Source organism: Pipistrellus kuhlii, unplaced genomic scaffold (genome assembly GCF_014108245.1).
Source record: "Pipistrellus kuhlii isolate mPipKuh1 unplaced genomic scaffold, mPipKuh1.p scaffold_m20_p_3, whole genome shotgun sequence".
Taxonomy (NCBI): domain Eukaryota; kingdom Metazoa; phylum Chordata; class Mammalia; order Chiroptera; family Vespertilionidae; genus Pipistrellus; species Pipistrellus kuhlii.
Window position 1 is genome coordinate 155,526,056 of NW_023425529.1, and position 21,744 is coordinate 155,547,799.

The window sequence follows — 21,744 nt, forward strand, 5'->3', positions numbered from 1 at the left end:
GAAGCATGTTTTTTCCTGTGGATGATCTGATTGATGGTCACCACCTTCATACAACTGATTACTATCCAGCATGGGATCTCCCTAAGTGCTTCCTGATGATATGCAATGGCAGATGTCATAATATCTATGCTGTACTATTGCAAAAATATATAACTTGACCTCCTCTTGAGAAAACAGGTCAAAATCTGTTTGCAGTAGTTTCTTCAAGAAAATTAGAATTGGGATCTTTAAACTTTATTATCACAGGGAGAAAAAGAGTGAAAAATTATTGAGATTATGGAAAAGTAAAGAAAATAAAAACAAAAATTGTGTCAAGATTGATTAAATCCTGAATAGAAAAACAAACCAAGAACAATGTTATAAAAGGCTTTCAGGATAAAAGGGAAATTGGAATATTTTCACTATACATTAAGATTATGTAACTAAATTGATGTCAGTTTTCTTAAGCATGGTAATGGTACTGTAATTATAAAAACAATAACCTAGTTTTAAGATATCTATGGGAAAATATGTCATGTCTGTTCCTTACTTTTAAATGTATCGGAATGGGGGAGAAAATGATTGTCTGAGGCACATATCTGAGGACTCCTTTATCTAAACAATTTGTAGCATATTCTTGTATTGAAATGCTTGAAGGGAATTTATTTCTTCTAACATCTTAGACAAGATTATTATTTTGTATTGTGATATTAAGAATTCACTTATTTCACAATATAAACTACAGTATTAAAAAAATTGAATATTCTAAACAGATATCATTATTTGCTTTGATGTGAATTTTTAATGATACAAAATATTTCTCATAATTTAAAATTATATTGACCTTCAAAAATTTTTATTAAATTTACTTATTGCAATTCTTAATTAATATAGCAAATCAAATTGTGTTGGTCTCTTAGACATTGTAGTCCTACATTTTAAATAAGAAGGTCTGGCCCCTATAAGTTACTTGTAACCAAAATTAACCATCTAGAAAAAAACATTTTTTACATTGAGTTCCTGTGTATAACTTAAATTTATAATTAATAACATTTGATTAATGAAGTACATATGCTTAGAGATGTAATAGTTTTTTTAAAAATATATTTTATTGATTTTGTACAGAGAGGAAGGGAGAGAGATAGTTAGAAATATAGATGAGAAAGAATCATAGATCAGCTGCCTCTTGCACACCCCCTACTGGGGTTATGCCCACAACCAAGGTACATGCCCTTGACCGGAATCGAACTCGGGACCCTTCAGTCCCCAAGCCGACGCTCTATTCATTGAGCCAAACAGGTTTCGGTGAGATGTAATAGTTTTAATGAAAAGAATTAGCAGAATAATTCAGCTAGATTATCATGTCAAAATTTCAAATTAACTATAAATTATACAGTAGCTAATGTATTGAAATAATAGTACTAATATATATGATAGCTATTTGCTAGTATATCTTAAAATAATATTGTAAAAAGAATGTATATATATTTTTGTTATTAATATTAATGTTGATTGGCTATTTATTTTCAATGTTGATGAAGAATATTTGAAATATACTGTAGATCTATTATTATCTATCAATACTTGGATTTTGCATATTTTTTTCTTTTCTGATTTTTTCTTTTTAATCCATTTTAATATTCTTTGGAAATTAATGGTCATTCCAGCATAATCAAATGCCTTAAACAGTCATATTTTCCTCTCATGTTTTCAACAGATATAGATTATTGATTTCTTCAAAGAACAACTAAGCTGAATTCTATTGTGTCCTTAAGGTAGTTATATAATCACCAAATGGATTTATATTCAAATGGATAAATTGTGCTTGTTTAACGTTAAAGCATAAAAATGTATCTTTGCATATTTTATTAAGATTTTTCTTTTGCCAAAACTTGTTTGGCTCAGTGGATAGAGTGTCGACCTGCGAACTGAAAGGTCCCAGGTTCGATTCCGGTCAAGGGCATGTACTTTGGTTGCGGGCACATCCCCAGTCAGGGGTGGGCAAGAGGCACGTGGTTGATGTTTCTCTCTCATCGATGTTTCTAACTCTCTGTCCCTCTCAATTCCTCTCTGAGTAAAATCAATAAAGTATATTTAAAAAAAAAAAAAAGATTTTTCTTTTAAGAAAGTCAACTTTAAATGTTTTCTTTCTCCAAAAAATATGACCCTATAATGTTACAGAATATTTTTCCAAGCTACAAAATCTTGAAGTACTTTAGAAATAGAATACATTAAGCTTTTGAAATAATGCATTCAAAGTCATAATTAAAAATGCAATAGAACCACCTTCCTAGTTTCTTCAGTAGATAAACCCACTTCCTCCCAAAGTCTCTAATCTGTGGAGATTATAAGGATAAAATAATTATAAACATCTCATAAATACAGTAATATATTCATGTTCATAAAGTGAAAGTGTTGGTTATTTTAATGTAAATGGTTGATCCTGATCATTGCTAGAGAAAATATATTATAATATTACTTAGAATCAATTCTTAAAACCAAAAACTGAAAACCACATAAGTTATTCTCACTCTGCCACATTACCCTTTTATCACAGGTACACTTATACTATGGTAAACTGGAGGCCTGGTGCATGAAATTTGTGCATGGTGCAAGGGGTTCCCCTCAACCCAGCCTGCACCCTCTCCAATATGGGACCCTTTGGAGAATGTCTGACTGATGCTTTAGGCCTGATCCTAAACTGGCAGTCAGACATCCCTCTCACAATCCTGGACTGCTGGCTCCTAACTGCTCACCTGCTTACTGGCCTGATTGCCCCTCCTACCCCCCACTGCTGGCCTGGTCACCCCAAACTGTCCTCCTCTGCAGGCCTGCTCGCCCCTCTCTGCCCCACCTGCTGGCCTGTTCAGCCCTAACTGACCCTTCTGCCAGCCTGATTGCCTCCAACTGCCCCCGCCCCCGCCGGCCTGGTTGCCCTATGCAGCCTGCTGTTTGGTCGTTTGGTCGTCCCTCACTGCCCACCTTGAGGGGCTGGTCATTCATCAGGTTGTTTCTGTTGTGACAGCCCTGGCTTTTTATATTAGGATTGGTATTTCTTAAAGCGAATATTATACCAGTGATCTCTAAGAATCCTAGCAAATATTAGAAGATTTAATCAAAACAACCAAAGTAAACTCAGAAGAATGCCAAGAACATAAACCTTAGTATTAAATCAAATTACATATATTATTTCATCTAAATTTTCAGGAAATGTCAGTATAAGTAGATAAATGAGGCAAGAAGGGACTTATCTGAAAGATTAAAGAGATGATTGAAGAGTTTTAATTTTCTCCCATAAGGTACATATTAGATTTAAAGTTTTAATCTGAAATATATGTTGCCTTGACTTTTCTTACCACTTGATTTTTCTTTCTCATTAAATAGTCATAAAACTATTTAGCTTTGGATCCTTCTGTGCACTTTTTCCATTTACAAAATTCTGTTTTGGTGGAAGAGAGCCCAATATTCCAGATTTTGCATGCTGACCAGAATGCAGATGTGTCCATGCAATTTTGTTATAGTCTCAAATTCCTTCACTTGCTCTGCACACATTTAGCAAATTGAGATTCAGAGATTTATTTGTGTGAGACAATTTTGGTTAGTTTTGTTGAATTTCCCTGAGCATAAATATAGGTAAGTACATACAATTTTAATGTGTATGTACAACCAAATAGGAACTGAATATATATGCACTAATAAATATCTCTTTGATAAACAATTATAATTAACATTCAGAATGATTATATAGATACTTCATTTGATATTGAAAATTATATTCTTTATAATAATAAATGTATAATAAATGTTTTATCTATATCTTAAACCAAGTTACATAAAAAATGAATATTTTAGTCAAAACTTAATTTTACTTAGCATCTTTTTTTTTTTCAATAAAATCTAGATGTCACACATAAGATGAAGTTTCAGCAACCCATGGCCTCAGAGGAACTACAGATGATTTGTTTTATTTGTATTTTTCTGTTAAAGTTATCATCTTTAAATGCTCATCACTTTGGGAGTAAGAGCAGGGAAGAGGAAATTAGATATTAATATATGAATAAGCCAACAGGGACTACAATAATAATAATACGTCAATAAAGCAGATAAAGAAGATCACTTTTGCAATATTTTTTATTGATTTTTTTACAGAGGGGAAGGAAGAGGGAGAGAGATCTAGAAACATCGATGAGAGAGAAACATCAACCAGCTGCCTCCTGCACACACCCCACCGGAGATGTGCCCACAACCAATGTATAAGCCCTTGACCAGAATCGAACCTAGGATCTTTCAGGCCGCTGGCTGAAGCTCTATCCACTGAGCCAAACCAGTTTCTGCCAAGATCACTTTTTAACAAGGGGTAAAAGGAATGCAAAGAGAAAAGCTAAAGCAGGGTATGGAAAAGGAAAATAGGATGAAAAGGGGAGAAGGGATGATGAAAAGGTGAAAAAATAAAATAAAATAGAATCACAGTAAAACATTAAAAAAATGTAATACCAAAAAATAAAAAATAATATTTTTTTAATAAAAAAAGTGAAGTGCCATTTGCTTCAGCTGTGTTTTAATGCACCAAGGGGGCTGATTTAGGACTCCACTCTCCTGTCTGCCAATTCTGGGCTTCCTCATAGGTAGTTGGGTGCTGACCATTGTCAGGGACTGTCTTTGGAGATTAGCACCATGTTGAAGCTTCAAGCAGTCCACCACTCTGCTGCTTGTGTCTGTCTCCACAAGCCTTGATTGCAAGCTGACAGGAGCAATCTGCCTGCTTTGCCTGTCTGACAGCTCTCAATCTTTATCACTCAAGAGTCTGTTTTTATCCAGGGGTTTAGATGGGGTTGGTGCTGTCTTGCTATCTGGGAATCAGATGGATGCATTTTTCCTTACACAAAGCCACTCCTCCACAAGTGGCCCAAGTTTAAGGTGACCAGATTTTAACATTGATAAAGCGGGACACCATTGACCGAGAGGGGAGGGGGGATTCTTGATTAAAAATTTGGTCTACATTATATTATATTATATTATAAATTATTATATACATATTGCTTAAAAACACAGTAAGTAGGTACATAATTACATGCACATATTTTATTATTAATTTATAAATCAAATTAATTTGATTGTTATAAAGTAACTATATTTTAAAAATTATTTAAATTTTAATCCTATATTTCTTTCTAAATAATAAGAATACTAACTTGTATTATTTTTCCTCTGAATGCGTCATAACGTAAGTCGTAAGTGTTGCTTTCAAGGCTGGCGCTAGACTTTTTTGCCGCCATTATAAAGTATAAATAATACCATACTGTCTGCTAAATTCAAGAAAATTTATGTATTTATGAAATAAATACATAAATTACTTACCTACATTATCTGAATACCTTTTCTACACTATTTGTAATGACGTCACTTGTTTAACTAGCTTACTAGCACACAGTAGGATGTGTATTGTCTGAGAGACAGTTACAAAATGTTTTTGTCGTTGCCAATCCCCAAAAATGCCATAGTTCATTAAGTCCAAACAATGGTGGTCGAATTCTAACAACTGATCAACAATGCAAACTTTGATAAGCAGTTCTTGATAATTAGTTCTCAACAATAATTTGTTATTATTAAAGTTTAACATTATAAAATTAATAAAAATAATACAAAACTCATATCCTGGCTAAATAGCCACATGGCCGCGGAAAACCATATATTCCCTTCCTGTTCTCCTGCCGTTCCCTAGCTCGTCGCGCATTCTTTCTAAAAATTGGGACTTTTTTAAAACGCCGCGGGACATGGGACAAATTGTTAAAAATTGGGACTGTCCTGCCAAAAACGGGACGTCTAATCACCTTACCCAAGTTATAACTCTGTCCTTGATTGATAAGAGATCTTGTGTGGAGACCAGTGGGGTTGGTTGGCTACCTGGAGTTTTTATCAGTCTGGTTCCCAGAATAGTGGGCCACACCCACCCCTATTCCAACCCAGTCATTGAGCTCTTTGGGGCCATTCAAAGCCTTTGTTTCCTTTGAATAGCTCAAAATGCAGGCAGGGTGTGGCAGGCTGTAGTCCTGCCTTGAGGCCCCTGGGGGCAGCTAGCTCTTCTAGGAAGATTGCTCACTTGGGTTTGGAGTGTTACAGAGTCCTGGCCACCTCTTGCTGTCCTGCCTCCCTCCCCAGCCTCTTCTCAGACTTCAAATATCTGTGCTCCTTTCCCTGCACCAGAGCCTCAGGTGAGTTTTTTTTTGTGTTTTTTTTTTTTTTTGCAACTGTACTACCTTCTGGGTTTAGAGAATAAAAGCGAAGATAAAATAAAACCAAAGCAAAACAACCACAAAACTGTGAATTTCTCGCCCCCAGCCTCTCAGCTCAGGCGGCTTTTCAGGTCATCTTTCTGGGCACAGCTGTGGTTTTAGGTCTAAATTCCCCGGGAGCCAGTACCCTGCAGGTTTTCCTTTTCATAACTGTCACCAAGGGACCTGGCGTTGGTGCAATGCAGCCTCCACCTCACCCTTTCAGCTTGGGGTCGGGCATCTCTCTCCAGCCCAGATCCAGGCTCCTACCATTCTCCAGGCACGCTCTGCCTTCCTTATCGGAAATTGTTTCCTCAGCTGTGTCTAATTTGTTAATTCCAGATGGATGTTTTCCAATTTAGTTGCTTTTCCAGTCTGGCTCTTGGGGGAAGAAAGGGAGGTGAGCCACTCGTCTGCCTATTCAGCTGCCATTTTCTTCTCTTGGTCAATTGTGTCTTCTATGAAATGTCCCCCTCTATGTAGTTCAATGCGTTTTCTCTTTAATTTTTATTTTCTAATATTAATACAGTCAACCTTACTTTTCTTTTCTCTTTTGCCTGATCTTTTGTGTTTGATGTGTTTACTATATGTTGTCCTTACCTTTTAAACAAATTTTATTATAGGAGATGCATGTAATTATAAATAAAAAGCCCAAATTATATGCATTGATCTCCATTGACTGTATGCATGCAACTACCAGTCAAAACAATAACTAGAACATTTATAACACTATGAAATCCCTTGCTTTTTATTCAGAACTTGAGCCCTTTATGTTATGATTGATATAGATGCATTTATCTTACTTGGCTTAAAAAAAAAATTGGCTTTATATATTTTTTCCTATTTTTTCTCTATCAAATGTATTATATTTATTTTTATTTTCTCCACTGAAATGATTGTATTCCCTTTTTATTACATTTTTTTAAATTGCTTTTCTATTTCTCAAAATGTTACCATAACCCATGTATCCAAACAGAATCAAATTTAAGTTATATATAATAACTTTTGACTCCTTCCTAAAAGAAGGTAAGGGATTTAGCATGAAATCGCATTCCTCATTCTCCCACTTCCTGACATTAAAAATATAAAGCTCATTCCCCCAGAAGCCCTAAGGATAAGGACTCTGTAATATAATGTACAAAGTCCTCAAGGAAATGCCATTACACTGGAGACCGATATGAGCGAAAGGTTGCTGTTTCTTCTATTACCCTTGAAAATAAGTCAAACCAAACGGAAATTCATAACAACATAACTCAACAGCAGACAGCTAAAACCAAGGCTGCAGAAAGCTGTTCTAATTGATTCACACCCTATAATGTTTGTATGTAGGATTCCTGAATCTCATCTTAGACATCTATTTTTTTTTTAATTCTTCCCCCAAGTAAGCCAGAAAATGAATAATCAGTAATAAAATATGCCATTAAATGTAATGTTTGCATTTCTCTGTAGTTGATGGTGAACTAAGAAAATAAACTTAGTTCAATCTGTTTTTACAAATTTCTAGATTTTAATGAGTACCAGTGTTTATTATAGATATTTTTGTGCCTGCTTTCCTATATACACAATTTTTTTAAAAAATATGTCTTTTAGAAAAAGTGTAGATTCACACAAAAATCATGAAGACAGTACAGTTTCATATATCCCACACTTTGTTTCCTTCATTAATAACATGGTTTATTTGGTATAATTAATTAAAATTATAGATTATTAGTAAGACCACACATTATTCAGATTTGCTTAGTTTTTACCTTTCAACTTTTTTTCTGTTCCAATATCTCATACAGAATACCACAATATATTTAACTAGAGGCCCGGTGCACAAAATTTGTGCACAGAGGGTGGGTTATGTGTGTCCATCAGCATAGCCTGCACCCTCTCCAATCTGGGACCCCATCAGTCAGACATTCCTCTCAGAATCCAGGCTCGAGACCACTTACCTCATGCCTACCTGATTGCCGCTAACCACTTGTCACTAGCAGCCTGATCACCCCCTAACTACTCCCCTGCCAGCCTAATTGAGGCCTAACTTCCCTCCCCTGCCAGCCTGGTCACCCCTAACTGCCCTCCCTTGCAGGCCTGGTTGCCCCCAACTGCCCTCCCCTGCCAGCCTGGTTCCTCCCAACTGTCCTCCCTGCAGGTCTGGTTCACCCCAACTGCCTTCCTCTGCCAGCCTGGTTACCTCTAACTGCCCTCCCCTGTTGGCCTGATGACCTACAACTGCCCTCCCTGGCTGGCCATCTTATGGAAGCCATTTTGTGTCCACATGGGGGTGGCCATCTTCTGTGTTGGAGTGATGGTCAGTTTGCATGTTACCTCTTTATTATATAGGATTGTTGTGTTTCTTAGTTATAAAATTTATGTCTTTTTTTGTTTGTTTAATGATTTGAAGAGTACTCATGCAAAATGCCTCTCAATTGGGATGTGTATGATGTTGTTTGTTTGTGTGGGGGTTTTTTATATATAAAGTATATTTTTATTGATTTCAGAGTGGAAGGGAGAGGGAGAGCTAGACAGAAACATCAATGATGAGAAAGAATCATTGATTGGCTGCCTTCTGCAGGCTGCACACTGGGGGTCAAGCCCACCACCCAGACATATGGCCTGACTGGGAATTGAACCATGACTTCCTGGTTCATAGGTTGATGCTCAACCACTGAGCAACACTTGCCTGGCCTCTGATGTTTTTGTAATGGTTGTTTTGGAATTTTGTGTTCTTTGGAGGAAGACACCAGAGGTAAAGTCTGCTTCCCTACACATCCTATCAAGAATATTTATTATCAAATTGACATCACTGTAGATGTTAAGTTTCACTGTTCAGCTGAAGTAGTGTTTGTCAGGGTTTACTACTATAAATCTAGTGTTTTTCCCCTTTTCTAATACTGTATTCTTTGGAAAGAAGTCATTATGTACAGTACACATTTGAGGATTGCAGCTTTATAGTCCCCTTCCCTAAGGATGGAGAATCTTCATAAAATATGTGAGCTCTTCTGCACAGATTTGTCTATTGTGCCTCATCAATTTATTCATTTAGTCATTCATTCATAGAAGTATGTACACATAGATGTTTATATTTTGGATTATAATCCAATACTAATTTAGTTTATTGCTCAAATTGCTGAAGCTTTGGAATTGGCAAATCCTTTTATTAGATACCTGTGTCCTGTTGATATAGTCCCATAAATGTTTAGTGTGTGTTTGTATGTTTGCTGCACTTCCTTATTTTATGATACTACAAAACGCTCCAAGCTCGTCTTGTATTTTTCTGTGCCTGTCATAGAATCTGTGCATTTTTACACAGATCCTGGTTCCTATTTAGACATTTAGGAGTTAGCTGTGTTCATTGCTCTGAGGCTACTAGATCTCTGTTCAGAGAACAAGGGAAAATATGTGTATATATTTACATTGTATACACTCATGTATACAATGTAAATATATACATTGTATATATTTATGTATAAATATTTATGTATAAATATTTCTATATGTAACCATCCATATTTATATTAAACTAAATAGTTCATGCCTGTGTCTTTAATTCCAATCCATTACACATGAATTATCCTAGCATCCCTCTCTTGCTTGTCAGTAAATAACTACTCCAACTTTGGAAAACTTGGTTGTGTCTATACGTCAGTCATTTATTTAATTATTCAATTCTCATAATCACATGAAGTCTATACTTCTGATTAATTTAAACATTTAGTGAAAGCAAGTTTTGGTAAACATTGGCGCAGTAAAATTCATAAGATTTCAGCTTCAACCCTGACATATAAAGAATTCGGAAGTCATTATTTTGGTTTTGCACAAGAAAGGCTGGGAAATCTAAAAACCAGTGACTTCTTGAACCCTTCAGAGAACTAAAGCTGCTACCTTAAATCTGGAGAGAAGACACAGGAGAGGCAGAGCTGAGCCATGCTTACATGAAGCCTTAAACTGGAACATTTAATGGTATTTTTGAATAGTTACCAGAGGCTAAATATGCACTAATAGGAGAGGGAGAACCTCCTGGGGGAGGGGCATGGAGGTGCAGGGGATGCTGAAGTCTTAGTAGGGGCACACCATCCAGAACTCTATTAGGTTATTAGGATAAGGATCCCCAAAAGATCTCACCAAAGCTCTGGGAAAGGGGAGAGGAAGATTAATCCCTGTGAGATATAAGGAGAGTCTTCTCTGTAATAAACTTCTCTAGGATGAAGGATTTAACAGAGCCTTATCCCAACTGTGGAATAGAATTCAGCCAGTCAGAAGCTGATAAAATAAATGTATTAAATATAGTGACAGGAACTAAGATTGTGAAATTTAATACATACAATAAAACTACTAAAAGTCTAATTTAGATCAATAGAACTGAATAGAAAATCTAGAAAACAGATCCCAGCTTATTCTTTCTCTCTCATGGATGTTTCTAACTCTCTATCCCTCCCCCTTCCTGTGTAAAAAAATCAATAATATATAAGCTATTCAAAAAAAAAATTTTTTTTGAAAGAGACCATAAAAGGATAATTCACAGAAGAGAAAATCCAAGTATTCATCACACATAAAAAAAGATTCTTTAACTCAGTTATTCTCATATAAATGAGTAATAGATTTTATATTTTATATATATAATTTTTTTAATTTTTAAAAAATTCTCATATGATAAAATTTCTATTTCAGTTTAATAAGAAAAAAAAAGATGATTTCATGCATCGGGATAGCACAACTTTGTATGTGTTATCATTTGGGAAAATTAAAATTACAAACATATTTTACCAAAAGGGAGAGGAATTAAAATGAATTAAGTGGTTATAAAATAAAAATGAAAAACATAGATATTCTGTTACAAAATCTTTGAGAAATTAAAAACCAAGAAAAAGGAAAAAGTTTCTTAAAGAAGACAATATTAAGATGCCATAAAAGAGTGGCATGATTGACTATGTAAAAATAAAGCTTTGCATAGGAAAATACCTGGTAAACTAAAGCAGCAGACACCCAATACATTTGGAAAAATACATGTTATTTAGCCAGAGGTAAAACTTCATAATGAACAAAGCTATTCAAAAAAAAAAAAAAAAAATTTGAAAGAGACCATAAAAGGATAATTCACAGAAGAGAAAATCCAAGTATTCATCACACATAAAAAAAGATTCTTTAACTCAGTTATTCTCATATAAATGAGTAATAGATTGACAAGGTGATATCATTATACCTATAAACTTGTTTGTAATGAAGTTGCAGCAAAATTTCATAAATACAAGAGTTTCATTATGAAAAATCTCTATGCTATGTTAAATACCTTTAAATTCTAAAATCAATATGGAAGTAGTGAAATATACATAGATATAGATATATTAATAGATATAGATGATATAAAACCCCTCATCTGAGGGTATGTTTTTATTCATTTTTAGAGAGAGACAGAGAGAGAAACATTGATGTGAGAAAGAAACATCAATCAGTTGCCTTACATATTCTCCCTGACTGGGGATCAAACCTGCAAACCAGAGAAGAGCCCTGGCCAGGAATAGAACTGGCAACCTTGCCATGCACAGGAGGACATTCAACCCACTGAGCCACCCTGGTCAGACATATAGTAAAATACTTTAAAATTGAGTAGGTGATAGAAAAACTGGAATATGCTAAGCAATTAGAACATTAGTGTTAAAAGTCTCTAAGATCATTTGAAAGTTACTTTGATTCCATTAACCAAGATAGAAAAACAGGAGAGAAAACAGATCTTGAGGCATAATAATAAATATTCATCTCTGTTTAATAGTTAGGTTAATATGCTCACTAGTATGGTGCATATATTTCTAAAAGATGTAAGAATTTGAGGTATACCACAGTGGCATTGCTATATACATGTACTAGCTAAGAATGAAAATGAATATTCACTCTACGAGAGAGTGAAGCAAGATGATAGAAGGGGCTTATGCAACTGTGAATCACACCCACAATGAATTCTTAGGCACTGAATATGGAACCAACACATTTATGCATTGGGTATCATGTTCATATGGTTAGTGTTAGAAAGCTAGTTTTGTATAGCTATGTTTTAGAATTCTTGGAAATAAAAATAGCAGTAGTATTAGTCCACATACGTTTTAGACACATTGTGTCAGTTTCCTATGCCAAAAATATGAAAAAAGTATGCTATAGATTAGAATATAATTTAATATACATGAGCATAATGACTTGCTTATGAAAAATGGATATGAATAGATGCTCATTTTTTGTTTGCATGTTTATATATAACTAATTTATGATATTTAGTTAAACGTGATGACTGATTTTTCACAAGTGAAGAATATTCTTTTAGGTGGAACAAATTTGAATTGAATTGTCTGTATAAGAGAATGAGTAGAGGGAAATAAGACTAATAAGACTGTTTTGCTATGTCGCCTCCCCTAAGGCTAAAGCATTCTTCTATTACTTACCAGTGTGCTTTCCAGTCTGGCAAATGTAGAATGACATTGTGGAGAATTTCTGTATCTACTTACTGTATGCCAGCATAATTATTTACGGCTCTTTATCACTTTTAAAATTCTCCTGATTTGGAAAATAAATTATATGGTCACCCTTTTTAAATAATAAAGTTTTACTGAAGTGTACACTGAAGTGTGTATTCACCCTTTTATAATTAATTTCAGGTAATTCTACAGATTTTCTCAAACCTTTTATATTTGCATCCTATAATGAACTACACTTTCCTACCACTCCTGCGTATATATGTACATGTAACTAGTTCAACATTTACTTAGTGTCATGAATCTACACTCTAATGAATAATTGCCCAGTAAGAAACTCCATCATCAGAACATATAATTACAATGCATGATGGTAAATAAGTAGAATTGCTGGGTATTGTGTTGACAGAAATTATTAACCATGGAATTGTACAGAGTCAGCAAAGGCCTTATAGACAAAGTGAGATTTCCATTGGCTGTTGACTAATTTGCAACGAAGTTTATGCTGAGCTTTCACTCTTAGAGAACTGATGAAACCAGAAGAGTCTCAACTAGACTCTAAGCAGGGGATGTGAGCAGTTTTTACCTCTATTGTTTTTATTCCCAGAACCAGTGTAATTTGTAGCAGTTATTTTTTATAAATGCTTATGGCTTGAATGAACAAATAAATAGATTAGGAAAGAAAATAGCAAAAATGTCAACTCTCTTTTATGTCTCCAAATTCTATATTCCTTTTCTAATTTACACATATTAATCAGTGCCAGCTAGGATTTGGAACTAATAACTTCCAATTAATTGTGGAACCATTTTACAATTCAAATCTAACAAATAATTTTATTTCCATATATATATTCAGGTAAATATTTTAGATCAACCACTAATTTTATGAATAATATTATATTCCTAGGGTTCACAGAGACATAATAAAGTACTGACTTCTAGAAATTTATAATCTAATGTAAGAGATAAGTCTGCCATTCAGAGGCAGACTCTTGCAAAGCACCAAATGTTAACATGTTGCATGAGTGGTGCAATGAATTCAATATATATATGATTTCAGAATAGGTCACTGTGCAGGAACTCTAAAAAAAGAAAAGTTCTTGAGGAGGTGAGACAGGTTGAAATGTAGAGGTGAAATATTATTTTGTTATATTAAGAAAAGTGTCTTGAGTACATTTTAATCCCTTTACTGTTTTCACACAACTCCCAACACCCTCCCCTCTATCAGTCTGTTCTCTGTATCTATGTATTTGTTTTCTTCATTAGCTTATAATATTCATTAGATTCCATTTAAAAATGAAATAATATGGTATTTGTCATTCTCTAACTGACTTTTTCCACTTAACATAATATTCTCCAAGTCCACCCAGGCTGTCAATAAGATGCCCTTGCTTTCTACAGCTGAGTATTAAAAATAATGATAACAGCATCAACAACAAAAATACATCAGCACAGAGGACAGTGTGGTGATTACCAGAGGGAAAAGAAATTGGGGGGAGGTAGAAAAGGGAACAATGAGAATTAATGGTGATAGAAGGAGACTTGATTTTTGATGGTAAACACACAGTACAACATACAGATGGTGTATTGTAGAATTGTACACCTGTAATCTATATAATTTTATTAAACAATGTCACCCCAAAACATTCAATAAATATTTTAAAATATTAAAAAATAGTGAAAGGACATAGCTCATAATTCTGAAGATAGAATTAATCTTTTTAGATAATCACTCCATTTAGAATATTTAGTGTGTTTTCTATATTCTACACCTCAACATAATAGACATAGAGTCAAACAAGAATAAGCATATAGTCTTCCAAGGTGATTATCTTAAATAAATAAAAAAAAACTTGTATATTAAAGTTCCAATGTAAGTATTTAATACATTATTTTATTATATTTACAAAATAATCACTTTATTAAAAAGACACATTGAATGTATTTTTAATTATAAAATCAGTAGCAGGTAGGAAGATAGAGATTGCATATATAGGAGGTATTAATTTTACATATTCTGTATTTAATCAGCAGGTTTCTTTTAAGTAATTTAGTTGTTTTATAATTTTTAAAAAAATACCCTTATTTAATAGTATAAATAAAAAATAATTTCTAATACACAGATAATTATCTAAGAAAAACTTCATTCTAGTGCTTCTATTTTATCTTATGTTTCATAATTTATTTGAGTAAATATGCTTATGTACTTAAAATGTTCAGAATTGTTATCTGTCTACTATGAACTAATCTACCTTTTAGTATAATCATTATCTCTGCCAAGTCTACTTTAGTACCATTATATTTTTTACATCTTTATTGTTGAAAATACTACCTATTTCTTCTTGGTACTAATATTTTAAATTATTAGGAAAAATATGTTTGTATTAAAATTATAAGAAAAAAATTGTTTGTAATCAAAGAAGCAACTTTACAACCATGGATCTTGTCCATAAACCCTCACTGTCTGTTGTCATTTGTCTTTTTTTTTTTTTTTTCACATTCAAAACAACAATGAATAGCCTCTTGGTGTATGCACTTAAATTCAATTTAAAATGAAAGTTCAGATATATATTTGAAAGAAAATTATGATTATACAAATTTCATCTAATTCTAAATATATGGCAATTGTAAAAATTACTTTTTAAAAATTAAAAAAGAAACTTGTATACCAAAAAAAAAAAAAAAAAAAAGTTTTGTCAAGGACCTCAATGGCAATTAGTTGACCTTACCCTGATTATATTTCTCTATCGACTTTAAGTAAAGATGCTGAGTCTGAGAGAGGAGGTTCAGTGTTTTCATTCATGTAACTGTTGGCACATGTATTCAGATTTTTATTTTTAACTTTGTAAGCCATTTTGAAGTTCAGAAATAACATAGCTTTGAGCAATCATTTTCTTTTTTCCATTCAAAGGTCAGGAACTGTAGCCATAAGGTCACTGAGGGTCTCTGAAGGGGTTCAAAGAGACTGCTGATAAAGAATTAAACACAGTTAATTAGTGCTGCCATTTCCTTGCAAGGAACCATATGTCAAAATTATCCTTACTTACCCTGTCAGTTCCTCTATTGGTGTCACCAATTTTCATCAACTGCTTTCACTCATGAAATACTAATTCTTCACCAAACATTTCTAATAATGATTACCATCTGAGATATAGACAGATAGAATGTACATATGTGCCGTCTTGCACTGAAACTCACTTCTGATATTAAAAGTCAAACCCTTCACTATTATGAAATAAGTTTAATAACAGCTATTTAAATAGTTAAAAAATATTTCTTACCTTTTGAGAGTATTGGAATTTGAACATGTAAATAGGTATTTTTAAAATTAAATTTAATTTTTCATCACCATTGATCCCCTATATGCCCTCTTTCTCCTCCACTCATCCCTCTACCCTCACTATCACCACAGTGTTGTCCTGTGTGAATAGGCATTTTAAATAATCTCTTCAAATACAACTTCAGAATCTCCTCAACATTACAATTAAATTATTTGTGTTTCAAAGTGACAGAAATCTTACCAATTATGTTCCAATCAAATTTTATTTCTTTTACAACTATGTTATTCTTAAGTTGAAACGTATATCTCTATACAACATTGGTTTTGGTAATCAGTTTTTTGTTTTTTTTTTACATTTCTATTTCACAATAACATGAAAATAAATCTTCTGTGAACAAATTATAAAATCATTACCTCAAAAAAATCCCACTTCTACTTAAAAGAAAATACATTTAAGACAATAGATAAGAATATTTAAACATTCAAATTAAAGTAATATCAAAGAAACCAGCAGAAATAACAGGCTCGATAAAGAAATAGAAGGCAAAATAAAACAGAAGTCATTATTCAAAATTGTGACTAGTAAAATAAGCAGAATAATCAACAAAAGTTGTCACTTTGCCTCAAAAGCAAGATCACAAAATCAAAATGGAACAACTGTGGCATAAACTTTCAATACTATAAGTTGATTGATGTATCAAATAGACGTTTAATCAACAGACTTAAATAATTCAACACATTGAGAAATAACTGTATTGCAATTTATGTTCAGATCAAGGAAAATATATTAAACACTTCGATTTATAAGCAAAGGAATAGTTTTCACATTTAGTTCCATGTAGGCTAGAATAGGATTAGGAGAAATTAATACTTCTCTTTTAATATAAAAAAACGCATTTTAATAGCTAGTTACATCTATTTGCCTCTACTAAAATTTAATAAATAAATTATTGCCCAATTAAAAACAAGATCTTAGCCTGGCTGGTGTTGCTCAGTGATTGAGCATCAACCTATGAACCAGAAGGTCATGGTTTGATTCCTGGTCCAGACACATGCCTGGATTGTGGGCTCAATACCCAGTGTGAGGCATGTAGGAGGCAGCCAATCAATGTTTTTCTCTAACCAGTGATGCTTCTATCTCTCTCTATCTCTCCCTTCCTCTTTGAAATCAATAAAAAAATATATTTTTTAAAAATCATCTCAAAGCTACTTACATTTTATAGGCAACTAGCAATTTGGATTGACTCTCTAAATTAAATATATAATAGACCCTATATTCATTAGATACTTAGATTAAGATCATTTAAAAATATTTGATCTTAAATTCACAACAATTGATATATTTTTGGTCAAGGATATTGGCACATAAATTTGTTTCTTAAGGAAAAAAGAAGAAGAAATACATTTTAAATAAGATCTATGATGAAAATAATTGGCTATAAAATTAAACAAAGAAGAAACATAAATAATGGGAGATTTTTAGCAACCGTAGATGAATGCAGTCAAAATTACAGAATAAGTGAAAAGATCAGCTATTATGAAACAGATGAAAAGATCAGCTATTAAATATGGACCTTAGAAGACTGCAAAAGTAGATAATATTAACTAGAACAAGAAACCTTATGAGTGAAAAGAAATTAGTCTTTATATTTGAAAGGGGCAATCATATCTCTTTTTAAGAGATTGCAAGAGGGAGTTTAACTTTAAAAAATTAGCTCTTAAAATACATAAAATTTTTGTGTTGAAGTTCTATTGCTTTGATGAGTACATGTGAAAACGTTTTTAGAGAATTACAGAACTGTTTGAGAAGTCAATTACCAATTCTCTCTGAGACCAATAGTAAAACAATACTAGACAGATTAGTCAGTTTATGATTTAGAATTTATTATATCTAGCTCTCTGCTCTTCCTGCTCATCAGACAGCCACATCTTCCTGTATAGTGCCAGCTGCAACCCTGAGACATGATAGTGAAGGTCAGAGTGGTCACCAAGACTGCTTTTAACTCTGGCAAAGTGAATATTGTCACCATCAGTGACCCCATTCATTGATCTCAACTCCATGGTCTACATATCTACACTAATAAAAGAGTAACATGCAAATTTATCATACCTCTGCTATGCACACAAGCCACGCCCACCAGCCAATCTGAAGTGAGTATGCAAATGAACCCAACCAAGCTGGCGGTTATTTTGCATATCCAGGTGCAGAATGAAGGCTGAATACAATGTAGAAGAAAGTTGAGAGCTGCAGAAGGGAGTGAAGCTGCGGAGAAGCAAGCAGGGTAGCAGAGACGGGAGGAGAGAAGGCGTGTTAGTGGAGATGGGAGGGAAATAGGCAGGGTGGTGGAGATAGCCACAGGAAGCCCTATTCTTGCAGGAATCTTCCTGCAATGGGCCTCTAGTTTTAGTATAATTGTCTTCATGTTATGTTCAAAGGCACAGACAAGGCTTGGCATGGGAAGCTTGTCATCAATGAAAAGTCAACTTCCAACTTCCAGGAACAAGATTCAGCCAACTTTATTTTTTTTTATTTTTTATTTTTTTATATATTTTATTGATTTTTAACAGAGAAAGGGAGAGAGATAGAGAGCTAGAAATGTCGATGAGAGAGAAACATCGACCAGCTGCCTCTTGCACACCCCCTACTGGGGATGTGCCTACAACCAAGGTACATGCCCTTGACCGGAATCGAACCCAGGACATTTCAGTCTGCAGACCGACGCTCTACCAGCGAGCCAAACCAGCTTCGGCAGATTCAGCCAACTTTAAATGGGAGATACTGGTGCTGAATATGTTGTGTAGTCCAATGTTGTCATCACTACTTTGTAGAAAGCAGGGATTACCTGAAGGGCAGAACCAGGAGGGTAATCATCTCTTACCCTGTTGCAGATGTCCCCATGTTTGTGATGGGTGTGAACCATGATGAGTATGACAACTGCCTAAAGATTGTCGGAAATGTCACCTACACAAAAGCCCTTGGGCCAAGGTCATCCATGACAACTATAGTATCTTGGAGGGACTCAGGGCCGCAGTTCATGCCCTCACTGCCACTGAGGAGACCTTGAACGGCCCCTCTGGGAAGCTGTGGCACGATGGCAGAGGGGCTGCCCAGCATACCCTTCCTGCTTGTACTGGTGCTGCCAAGGTTGCGGGCAATGTCATTCCTGATTTGAATGGGAAGTTTACAGGAACCACTTTCCCCACCCCCAATGTTTTTTGTTGTTTGTTTTTTATCTGATCTCCTACCTGGAGAAAGCTGTCAAATATGAATATATCAAGAAGGCAGACATCAGAGCATTCCCTCAAAAGCATCCTGGTCTCTACTGAAGACCAAGTTGTTTTCTGTAATTTTAATATTGACACCCACTACTTCACCTTTGAAGCTGGAGCTGGCATTGTCCTCAATTCTGACTTTGTCAAGCTCAGTCCTTGGTATGACAGTGAATTTGGCTACAGCTACAGGGTGGTGGACATTATGATCCATATGGCCTCCAAGGAGTAAGAGTCCCCTGGAACACCAGTCCCAGTAAGAGGAAGAGAGGCCCTCAGCTGCTGGGAAGTCCTTGCCCCAGATCAGTCCCCCGACACACTGAGATTCTCCTGTCCTCCACAATTTCCATCCCAGACCCCATAAAGAAGGGGAGGGCTTAGAAAGCCCTATTTTGTTATGCACCATCAATAAAGTTCACTGTACCCAGCCAAACAAACAAAAATAATTTATTTTATTGAATTTCCCACAAACCTTTAAAGGTACTCTTTACATTTTAACTTCCATATTTTTTATTAGTTAATAGGTTTATGTTTTTTTATTTATATTGTAAGTGCACTCAAGTATTTGCTATACTGCTCAGTAATTTTTTTTTTTGCTGATCAATCTTTTATATTTGAGATATACCAGGGTTTAAATATGTCAATATAATTATATTTCTTCTGTGACTGCATAGTATTTCATTTTGTGCTTATATCACCATTTACATATTGCTGATATGAAATTTAGGTTGTAATTTATTTCTTTTTGCCATAAAAATATGGCAATAAATATTATCTTTTATAAATCCTTTTGACATCTGCAAGATTGTTCTCTAGAATATTTACTAAGAAATGAGATTGCCTGAATATAGGGTTACATAAATCTCATTAGGTGTTGCAAGTTTGCTCTCAGAATGGTGCCCCATATAGTCCCACCAGTAGTACAAATATTTTTATTATTTAATATCTTAATAGCACTTGTTATCCTTCTACTTTTTGTCAATATTATAAGCTTAAGCTGGTATGCCATGGTTTTAATAGACATATCCAAAGTTATTAATGCAGCTAAGTATGTTATTGCATATTCTTAGCCACTAAGTGTTTAATCTAAAACCTTTTGTTTGATTTACCCTTTTGTATCCATTATAGTTTATATTTTAAACCTTAAGAATCATTCCTCCATACATAATTTCCAAAACTATTTCATATTTTTTTCCTATTAGCATCTTAGTTTTTGTTTTAAATTTACACGTTGATTCTTTTGAATGTTTTGTATGGTATGAGGTAGAATATAATTTCTTTTTTACTGAAGAGTGAGATATTTTTCCCATACCTCTCTACTGATTACTGAAACCACTTTTATTGCATATGAAATTATAATATATATATATATATATATATATATATATATATGGATGTTTCAGTATTCTACTTTTTTCATTCATCTTTTTGTCTGTAATATTTTAATTAATTTGACTTTTTAAAATGTTTATTTTGAACTAATTTTAGAATTAAAGTAAAGTTATAAAAGTAGTAAATTTTTTTTTCTTATAACTTCATCTTAATTTCTACAGTTAACACCTCACAAACAATAGAAAATAATCAATAACAAGAAATAAATACTGGTGTAATTTCATTATCTCTAGATTACAAACCTTACTCACACTTGTCTTGCTATGTCACCAAAGTGCTTTTTAATTTGTCTTTTTATTTTTTTAAGATTATGTTCTCTCTGGCATTCTCTTTCAAAATCACTTCATCTCTCCATGCATACATATGCTTTCATGTCATATTTAAAATTAGTTTGTTATAATGTTATGCCAGTTGAATTGATTGGAATTGCAATAATATCATATAAACTTAGTAAAATTTGACATTTTTATGATTATCTGTCTTATGAATAAAAACAATGCTTTTATGCCATTGTTGTCACTTATTTTTCCTACAGTAAATTTTATTGCTTTTCTCCATAAATGTTCTCTATATTTATTTTCAGATTTGTTTCTTTTCACTCTTACAAATTATATTTCAAATTTAACTTTTTTTAACTTTTGTCAAAATCATGTAAGCATATAGTTTACAATTTTAACTTGTTTACATGAATCTTTATATATATATATATATATATATATATATATATATATATATTATTTTTTATTGAGTTTTTACAGAGAGTAAGAGAGAGGGATAGAGAGTTAGAAACATGGATGAGAGAGAATCATCCATCAGCTGTCTCCTGCATACCCCCTACTGCGGATGTGCCAGCAACCAAGGTACATGCCCTTGACCAGAATTGAATCTGGGACCTTTCAGTCTGCAGACCAATGCTCTATCCACTGAGCCAAACTGGTTTCTGCATGTTTACATGAATCTTAATAGGCAACAGCCTCACTCTTATCTCACTTATCTGATATTTTTGGCAAATTATTTTGTTTTGACTTTTAAATTTCTAAATAATACACTTGAATTTTTATTTTTGTATCCTTATTTTTAAACACAATTTCTTTCCCAATATAAT

General features: G+C 33.6%; 1 pseudogene; it reads left to right on the forward strand.

Annotated features, from left to right (window-relative positions):
• The first annotated feature begins 17,939 nt into the window (after window positions 1-17,939).
• On the forward strand, window positions 17,940-19,641 carry LOC118729695 (annotated as a pseudogene).
• Window positions 19,642-21,744: the final 2,103 nt, after the last annotated feature.